The sequence below is a fragment of the Lepisma saccharinum genome, chromosome 24 (assembly GCF_977018435.1).
Source record: "Lepisma saccharinum chromosome 24, izLepSacc3.1, whole genome shotgun sequence".
Classification (NCBI taxonomy): Eukaryota; Metazoa; Arthropoda; class Insecta; order Zygentoma; family Lepismatidae; genus Lepisma; species Lepisma saccharinum.
Genome location: NC_139252.1, coordinates 15690380 through 15701205, shown reverse-complemented (window position 1 = coordinate 15701205; position 10826 = coordinate 15690380). Strand labels below are relative to the sequence as shown.

Genomic DNA, 10826 nt, shown 5'->3' with positions numbered 1-10826 from the left:
AAATCAGACAAAAAGTGTTTAATTTGCTCAAAGCAATAGCAAATACTCAGTAGGGATGTCATCCTCTAGTTATGCCTTTATTTTACAAGAATTTTCGACCTATGATAGATTATTCTCTATTGGCAATGTGTAACTTGACAGAAGGAAAATTGAATTCCATTGATGTCATACAAAGGAAATTCTTGAGAAGATGTTTAGGCGTTATGAACAGCACTCTAAACGTAGTGGTATGCATGGAAGCGAGTGAATGTTCCATTTCATTTAGACAGAAGATGTTATCAGCAAATATGGTCTTTAAAGTGAAATCCTATTGTGAGCATCCTTTCGACAATGTACTAAAAAATATAATACGTACACTTACATGAAACAGGAAAAATAACAAACAGAAAAACTGCTATGTGGATACAATTGCATAATTCGTTTTGTCAAGAATACCAGGATGTTCTACAGGTGCGTTCACGGCCTGTTTTTTTTTCTTAGATTATCCTCAACAGTCTCTGGATAATATTCACTTCCCTCGTTATTCGCACATATCGGAATATTTTACTCAACGGCCAAGTTTTTATTTCATATACACAGATGGATCTAAAAGTTAATCAGGAGTTGGATGTGCAGTGTATGATCCACAACATACGTAAAATAGACCTATAATTTCGGCTTCCTCAAGACTGTTCAATATTTACAGCAGAATCTTACGCAATTTACCAAGCTTTAAAATATGAAATTTAAAAATTAAATTTACGAAAGTTCTTAATACTTACTGATTCGCAAAATGTATTACAGGCGCTTAAATCTTCTTACAAGAGTCTTTACAAATTATCCCCTTATATTTTAAATTGTATACTATTAGTTCAAACAATACAAAAATCTGGAAAATAAACATTAAATTTTCTTGGGTTAAAGCTCATAGTAATATTATAGGGAATTTTCATGTAGATGATTGTGCAAGGAAAGCAAGTATTATGAACTTATCATTATACTATACTGATCTTCTCCCTAGAGTAAGGAAGAAAATTCTGAATGAATGGTCGAAATGAACTTACAATAGTTGGAGAATCATACAGACCATTTGCTGAATTTAAAACACACAAACCATGGTTTCATCATGTACGTGCTACAAGAAATGTAATTGTATTAATTAATAAACTGAGAACAGGCCATTTGTGTACTAGGTAACATTTATCCAAAATTGGAATAACGAAGAATAAGAAATGTGAATGTGGCTGGGAAAGTGCAGATGCACAACATATAATACTGGAATGCACAAAATATAATAGAGAGAGAAATATCTTGTATTAAACTTTAAATAATCTAAAGGTTCAGTTTCCAACAAATTTGTTAAGTTTAGTTGTTAATCCAGATGTGCGGATTGGTTATAGTTTCTTATCATTTTTAAGGAAGTGTAACATACAATTGTAAAAGGCAAAGAGTTCTTTAAAAAATAATCTAATATCTGTAAAATAGGGGGAAAGACTGATAATTGGAATGTAAACAATTGTGTACATTTTATATGTGTATTGTTATGGACAAAGACGGCGTAAAAGCTGTTAGGTTTCAAATAAAGGAATGAATGAATGAAGCCTTGACGTGCATGTGTTCCGTTCGAGTGTAGTTTGTTTTGTTGGTGGAAATTTTTTGGTAAAATATCTGTCTTGTTTCCTTCAGTGTTTCTTTTAACGTGTGAAGTGAATGCAGAGTACGAGTATTGGTGGTAGCAGAGCTTATTTCTAAACGAGAATAGTGTAGTAGACTATGGTATGGGGAAAATGTTCCACATCAGCCCCACGTCTGAAGTGGCCTCGGAGCTGGTTGATTAAGTCTGTCTTTGCCTCTAAAAGGTCGTTTATATATTGAGTAAAGGCCGGAGAAATAAAGCAACGTTATTTTGTAATAAATTTGGGGCATTCGACGAAAATTAGTCGTACTCCATGTAAATAACAATGTGAATTAATCTGTAAATGATGAGTGTCTTTAATTTCATTAAGGCTTAAATGCTTGTGAATGTATATTTGACTAACAAAAATAATTAGCATCTGCAGTAGGCTACATATGCTTCGCAGACAAATGAAATCAAATTTGGCTACATTTTTAAAGAGTCACAGACGTAACACAATTTCGTTAATGCATTGCATGCATTCATGCTATGTCATCATACTCAAGTTGTTTTTAATTTGTTAGCAGATACCACAAAATACTTTATAATTCTTTGAAATCAGTTCAATATGTCTATCTTAATAGAATATCATGTTTAGAACCTTACATTCTAAGTGTGAATGTCACACACATGAAATGCCTCATTTGCCATAGTTGTTTACAATATCACACGATTAATTATGTATTGCTGTACTGTATTCATCAAAAGCTTTTAAAGTTTATACTTTGTGACCTGTCTTCAGATTCAAGAATTCGGTTACAGCAAATTCCATGGGATAGTTTTATTTACCAGCAATTCAATTGCCATTAATTGAAGAGTAAGGTTTCTGCGATTATAAGGCCAACCCTCTTAAAACATTTCGCTTCAAACAACGAATATACAGTGGGATCCATGACTATTACCGTGCAAATTGTGGATTAATATTTTCATTAAATTTTCTCTTACATCCTATGTGTTTTTATACAGTGGATTTTTATGTATGCTGGTGCAGAAGTTGTCAACAGCGTGTTTAGAGTTATTTTAATTTTTGAAACTCTAGTTGGGTCAAATAAAGTGCACGAGCATATGATGGACAATTTGCACGGTAATACTCATGGACCCCACTGTACCACAGAGACCGGTGCTTCGCAGTGGTCGATGAGAAACGTTCCTCTTTATGTTTTAAAAAAAGCCTTTAAAAGAAGGTGAAGGTAGGTACGAAATAACAATAAACAATATCTCCAATACCTTAATATAGAATACCATTAATTTTTTAGAACTGTTGCTTTGCAAAAGCAAATCCAATAAAGATAAAACATGTTTTTTTCCTCTTACTGTACATGTTGCTTGACCTGATAAATGGTGTGTAAGGTGTGTAATATAATATGTTGACGCCATAAAAAAAGAGTATTTTTGACAAAATGGCCTTCTTCTTTTCAGATGTGTCGAATCCAAACCGTTTGTTGCTGCCAACCATGCAAGTTTCACAGAGAAGGCTCGTTGCTGTTGACCTCCTCTGACCTTCATGACCTTGTTCTATTTTCGGCCGGCTGCCGGGAGATTCCCCACCTCTCCCCGGAAGGTAAGCAGAATTGAATATTCCCATGGTTATTCCAACTCCCTCTTCAAACTGCTTAAACGTATCGCAAAAGTAGTCGTAAGGTGGAAGCACCGCGGTCATTGGTCTATAAACGCAAGAACCCAGACATTAAATATTATTTTAATTTTAATAAAAAAGGAAAATCTTATGTGGATACTTATTATAATATTGAAAAAACGATAATGTTTGTTTAAATGAAGGTTTCAGAACTATAAGAGAATAATTTATATTAGAATAATTGTATTATTTCGTCCTACTTACATTGTTCGGAATTCACAAAATTACATTTTTCAAAGAAAGAATCCCATGCAAATATTAAAGTAATTTATTTATATTCACAATCTTATGAAGGTGGGTTTCATGTGACGTCAGGATGCGGTCAATTCTATTTGTCGTTTGTAAGGAAATATCCACCTTGTAGCGTTCGTTACATCTGCATCAAGTGTACCGTCACCGGCCAAAAAGAATGGGACACCTACATCCTGAAATACTCGCTTCCCTGCAAGGTGTTATGTGTGTTGCCTAACTATACGATGACACGTAGATTTTATTAACAAACTTTCAGTGACAAGTTCTGTCCCCGCCTTAAGTTAAGCAACACACATAACGCCTTGCAGTGAAGTGAGTAATTCAGGATTAAGGTGTCCCATTTTTATTGCAGGTGAGTTTACAATTGTTTTAAATCACAAATGTCTGTGTTGGTATCTCCCGCCCGCCCGCTTGATCCCTATACTTACAAGAACTGGCCTCAATCATGGCTGCTAGAAGCCACAATGCAACTGTTTGTGACGTAGCTGAAATAAACCTACAGCATGTCTTCAATTGACCACTACCAATAATGCGCTTGGAAGTCTAATGTTCTACTCGTTCCATGTTTCCCAAGAAAGTAATATCTATCTGTGGGTCTTTACTACTGCTCAAAATTGGAAATGACAATAAGCAATAAGCAATAAGCAATCAGAAAGGAATATATCTTAGTACCTGAGAAAGGCATGTAAACAGAGGTGCCCATCACCCCAAGGCCAATGGCGCATCCCCCCAAATCATGTCATCATCTTCATAAGATATTTAGTTATAACAGTGTGTCTGCTACTATCATATTACTGAACGTCACTCTTTCGTAGCTTATATGAACACCTTACTTAATCAACCACCCGTCCAATTCTTAGTCTTACGGATTTAGTATGGTACACCTGGTGGCAAAAGTAATATATTTTGATCCCTCCTAGCCCTGCCTCATGGCACCTATTGCAGAATGGTACCAACGTGTAATTTCTTTTGCATATATTGTAGAAAAATATATACTTGGCTGTGGGCACAAGTTTCATTATTACATCTGTTACACAATATAGAAACTAAGTAGGATTACGTTTCGTCAATCTCTTACCGCAATGTTTGCTTATTTTGTAAAGATAATCTAATTCCAAAGAAAGTTTTTAAGGTTAAGGAATTGTATTATTTTAAAATAATAAAATATTGCCCCTCTTTTAATGACGTTTTGGAAATGACTTCCTTGCATATGACATAAAAAGTTGATACACAGTAGCCTTTGAAATCTAAAGTATAACCAAATATAAATACATCCAGTGACGTGCCAACTAGAGAGTTGGTGGGGTGAGACGTTACTCACTACTACTTTGACTGAATTTTTACAAATATGAAAGGAACGAATGCCAAAAATCAACATATTGGATTGACTGTTTAACCCTGGCTTAACCGTGCCGTACGAGAAACTTACTTACTCACAGGCCCACATTTTTTTGATCATAAGAATTCAAGAAACCATTTTGTTACTGTATCAGTGCTTCCTTTGTTTGTCACATATGGCAGCTATTCATTAATTATAATATCTAAAAAAAATACCATCATTAATTACGAATAATAAACAATTATTGCATGAGTACCACACACATATATTTTACCATACACACAAAATTGGAAACAACAATATTATTTTCTCAATGCTTTTTGTTTATAGGGGCGCAGTTGTTTATTTATTATAATAATTACAAAAAAAATACCATTATTACCAAGATATTGTTTACCAACCTCCCTGGTATGAGTACCTCGATTACAGGTATTCAAAGATGGCGCTTGATAGGCCCATATAGTACATTTTGCCTTTTATTTACATGGCATTTACGTTTTTACAAACAAAAGTAATACAGAAATATTGAGAACACACTAGGGAACGATGCAATTTATTTTCAATTTTCTATTAAAATTTTCGCAGTTCCAAAATCGAAAAAATAAAGATGGTTGGACTGACAGACCCCCTTTCCGCCCCTGTGGTAAGCTAGGGTTAAAAATAAAACATATCCTCTCCTTGCATAGCCAAACAGCCTCTCTTACTAAAATCCAATTCACGCCATTGCTACATCAGATTGCTAAGCCAAACATTTACATATCTATTGTGATTCTAAGTTATTGCTTCGGAGAAGTAGCAATTATCCAATCCATATGTCATTCGCGATGTGTTTATGGCGACCTCAGGGTTATACAAGCACGCAATTACTTACAAACGGATGCTACGATAGCCACGATCTAATTGCGGGTTGTGACTGGGTTCACTCTTGAACTTGCAACAAAACAACCAACCAAATCGATTATCAGCGGAAAGACCTTTGCACTTAATACATTCATAAAAGGGTAACGTCTATCATACGTGCCGCAAGAGGGACCTATCAAGAATATTGAATAAACACATTGAATAGACGTGACGTCAGAGCATTTCTCGTGAACGTGATCTTTTATAGCAACTTTTTTTATAATTGGATTCATATAGACCGACCATACCACCCAGATAAAGAAAATGATGCCCTAACCCCATTTCTTTTAAAACGGTATTTTTGCTTACGTAACGGCCACTATTGGTTTCCTATCCATCTGAAGTGGATTTAAGTGGTTTCATTCATTAGGTAGGAATAATGACGTCATTACTATTGACCTTTAATTCGGAATGACAAACAAGGGCGTAGTTTAGTAGGGGCTAGTGGCTAATCCTCCCCAATCTTTCCAGGGTGGGGAGTAGAAATTATCAAATTCTAAGCAGTGGCGACGATTGGGTTCCAATACTGGAGGGCAATGTACCAAAAGTGGGGGGCATAGACAGTTAACTTTCCCTTGGTAGATAAGGTTTAGCATAGTGCGGGAGCAAAAGTGCCAAGAAGTGGTGGGGCAACTGCTCCCCTAATCGCCGCCACTCATTCTAAGTATTTGAAACTCAACGTTGGGTGGACTAAGTATTGATCCCATTTCACATTAAAATGTATTTCATGTAATCCATTTAAAAGTTCGCTTCAGTTACTTGAATTTCAAATAACGTGCCTGACATAAAAAACGTAAATATCAGGTATATTTTTCTTTCTTTATAAAACCGCCGGCGGGATTTTCAGCGAGAGAGGCAGGGCTTCACACAACTAGAATGATGAAGCCAACACATCGCCGGCAGATGACGATCGGTTTTTTAGTCCAGCTGCTTGTATTGAATCAAAAATAACCTTGTGCGTTTTGTTCAGGCAATCATGCCCTGTGGAAGCACTTTTTTTTCAAATATTAGCTGACCTGCGGCTCAGGGCTTCACTATGAGCATTCCACCCAGAAACTTAGAAGCAACTGCTGGAAAAGCAGTGGTTAACCTGGGTGGTAGAATGAATTCACTAGGAATTCCTTTATATTTTGTTTATTTAGCTTATCTCCTCTAACTCTTCACGCTCATTTGACGTTGTGCATAGATGATAATTAAATGAAAGGACAAAGTCAAAGGAAAACAGATCCCCAAGCCCGAACACGATTCCAAACGTTTTCTCAGAACATTCAAGGCACTGAGACACCTATATATTACAGTATGTGGATGAAAATATACTCTATCTTTGATATACGTACGAAATACAAGGTACGCCTAAAAGAAATAGACAATAGAATGCTTTATAAATCGAAAACTGTTTGTTTTATCAGGAAGCATTTAACATTCACACTCTTTTGTAGGGAAAGTCTTCAAGTTTACGAATTCCATTTTTCGTTTGTTTTTGTGACGTTAGCTTCACATGAGCGCCCTTCAGGTCAGTCGAGCAGGCCGCAAACCAGATAGAAATGTCTTCCTGTGTGCTTGAATTTGCAAAAGCGAATTTGTTATTGTCCTCCAGAGTAGTTGTAGTACACGGTATGGCAAAGAAGGCAGTCCATCTACGACTGAATCAAGACATTTGAGGAAACATTTGTCTGTGCAAGGGACAAAGTCCTGGGGGAGGAGAAGTGGACTATCGCATTGATATCTGTCGTGTTACAAAAGGGTCACACATTTGTAAAATAGCCATGTATACTTCAGAACATACTCTTCCAACCATGTATGTACGTATTTTTGCCATGTTATTAAAACTATTGTTTCTGTAAAACGTCGAACCAATCTATTTCATATATGTACGTATATTCATTTACGTGCCAAACGTTTCATTTTAAGCAAGAATGGCTAGATAATATTGTAGTGGTACGAAACCTATACAATTTATTGAACGTGCCTCATTAAGGCAAAGTACTTGGGTTACAAACTTTGAATTGTTTTCATTAGCGTATCGTGGAATATGAACAATATCTAACAATAATTTACAAATTTAAATTTTACAGCTTGTGTGTACTATTTGAAATTATCTTTGTCGTCATTTAGTAGATTTGATGAAATAAAACTAAACGTATAATTTTGTCAACTTAGAAAGCATCAGAATTTTACTACGGGAGCGCTCAGTTCTTGCACGGGAATTATGAACGTAATTGGCAAATTCTTAGTTTATGCTGAAAATATAGGGACATTTCGTTACCTATCCTAATCAAATGTCAATTTGAATTTCAATGTTTTATTATTATTATTATTATTATTATTATTATTATTATTATTATTATACGTGGCATTTGTGCCTCCATTGGTTAGTAATGAAAATAAGTACAAAAGATGAACTGATTCACTAGATTATGCTTCACCAAGGAATCATACCCAGGAACTCTCTTGTGATACGGTGTGCTAACATGAATTTTTGCAATCATAGCAATATTTGGCACTAACACTTCCATATGAATTATATGTTGAGATTTGATCTTATATTTAATGACTAGACACGTAACTGGTGGTTATATTCCATACTAAATTCATTGTTGCGTTTATTGATTGATTTTGTGTTTTAAGTTCACTTTATGCACAATAATGCTAATCGGGACTGGACCTACAGTTTAAAGTGGCATTCGAACCACAATGTGCCTCCACTGGCTATCGACCCCGGGACCCCTTTCGTTGCGTTTATATACAAATGAAAATTCTCTCAATTTGGTTGAGCGTTTTGAGTAATTTATTGACTAACATGATGCATTTAATAATATTTATGAAAACATCGTTGCTATCATTTGTACTTTAATGTCTGCTTACATTGCCTATTACCCCATGCGGTAAGTTTATAGTACTCACGTGTAATTCATATGTACATTTTAGTGCCAAATATTGCTATGATTGCAAAAAATCATGTTAGCACATCGCATCACAACAGAGTTCCTGGGTATGATTCCCTGGTGAAGCATAATCTAGTGAAACAGTTTATCTTTTGTACTTATTTTCATTCAGCAGACTAACAATTTATGGCTTTCGGGTGTTTTGTACATTGATCAACCAGCGATCAAATGTGGACAGCTTTTTACATCAATATACGTATCCTATTCATCACATGAAAATTTCTAACGAGCAAAAGTTATAATTTGTTTTTGCTTATGTTCTTCAGTAACCGCGCATTATTGTAAATAATAATTCAGTTTCTAGTAATAGGTCTGATTTATTATCTTCGAACTTAATAAACATTAAAATTCTGGTGGTATTAAACATTTGCAGAAATTGCAAACTGCATAGCAAACAGCAATACAGGCCACATCATGTTCAGCATATCTTTTTGATTGTATATCTGTTTACATGTTGTGTAGATATAAAGTAGGTTACTTGATTGGAATGCACGTCCTAAAGTGATGAGATGGACATGTATTTATGAACTGTGCCTACATTATGGTTTACAAGCATTTTGGTAAGGTCAATGATGACACTAGAGGGAGACAGGATGATGACGTACCCCAGTAGTAGTATTTGTGGTATAACTGGCACCACTTACAAGTGTAGGAAAGAAGAGGTTTTTGATTGAACAGCCCGATTTGCTTACACTTGAAACAATGCCAAGAGGGGCCTATACCCCAATTCTTCAGGTGTGATATGCTCTGAATTTTTAAGAATTTTGAATTCAAGTGTAGAAAAGATGAAGCCCCTCAGACAGATTTGCTTACACTTAAAATTATGCCAAGTTCCTATATTATCTTATTGTTTATAGTATGTTTTTCTGTCAAAATCCCAGGAATCTTGAATTGATATAAAGCTCATAGCTATTGGGTTCTGAGACCCAGTGAGTGTGGTGCATGGTTTTTATTGTCTTGTAATCAGGAGGTTTTTGGGTTTGAGTCCTCATAAAATGTGAAGCCTCCCCTAATGGCAAAATGTTAATATTGTTGTTTTGTAAACAAAAGGCTCGGGTTTGAGTCCTGATAAAATGTATAAGATTGAAATACATGTGGCAAAATAATATCTCCACACGTGAGATTTTGAGAATAATTATTGCTAGTTGATAGCTCCCAGATCTGAACCCCCCTCCCTTCTCTCCTCAGACAGATTCGGCCATGTGTGTAAAAGCTATATCTGTGTGATTGTTGTTCATAAACTTGTCAAAAATATGGCTCTTTTAATATTATTTTTGGCCATATTCCCATGCTCTACAACTTACAGATCTAATTCAATACAATTTGAGCTGTTAGCTGCTTTTTTTCTATTCTCTGATCAATTCCATTGCTTGGGGTAGGCAATTATTTAGCTCGGAAAAATGCATGAATTGATATTAATCTATCAAAAGACTAATGTTTTGTTTACATGCCTTGCCGGCACGCAAGAGATATAATCTACACAGCTAGAAGAGGCCATTAATTTTTCTGTACAACATGTAAAAGTGTAACAAAGATCATTGAGATAAAAATACACATTTTCTGTACAACATGTAAAAGTGTAACAAAGATCATTGAGATAAAGATACACATTTTCTGTGCGATAGGGGGGAAGTGTAACAAAGATTATTGAGATAAAGATACACATTTTCTGTGCGATAGGGGAAAATGTAACAAAGATTATTGAGATAAAGATACACATTTTCTGTGCAACATGTAAAAATGTAACAAAGATTATTGAGATAAAGATACATTTTTTCTGACACAGTAGCAATGAACTGCCTTTCATGCCGAAACCAATTCTTATTCTGATAATATGAGCCTAGGCAAGACTTAGAGAATATCAAAATCCAATTTTGTCTGTATAAGGGTCTCAGAACCCAGTTAATATATATGTTAATATTGTTACATTGTAATCAGGGGCTCGGGTTTAAGTCCTGATAAAAATGTGTAAGATTGAAATACATACAACAAAATAATATGCCCACACATAAGATATTCTCTGCTAGCTGATATACAGTTGAGGTTTGTGTGTTGTACAACAAGATAATAGAGCAAATATCTTCTAGAATTGCTCTGTGA

General features: G+C 35.1%; 1 protein-coding gene across 1 annotated transcript in view; it reads left to right on the top strand.

Moving 5' to 3' along the window:
• Window positions 1-3079: 3079 nt before the first annotated feature.
• Window positions 3080-10826, top strand: part of LOC145978339 (dipeptidase 1-like) — a 201303-nt gene continuing 193556 nt past the window's right edge. The window contains exon 1 of the mRNA XM_083110924.1: window positions 3080-3215. The gene's annotated coding sequence lies outside the window, so the exon portion shown is untranslated. The remainder of the gene's footprint in view (window positions 3216-10826) is intronic.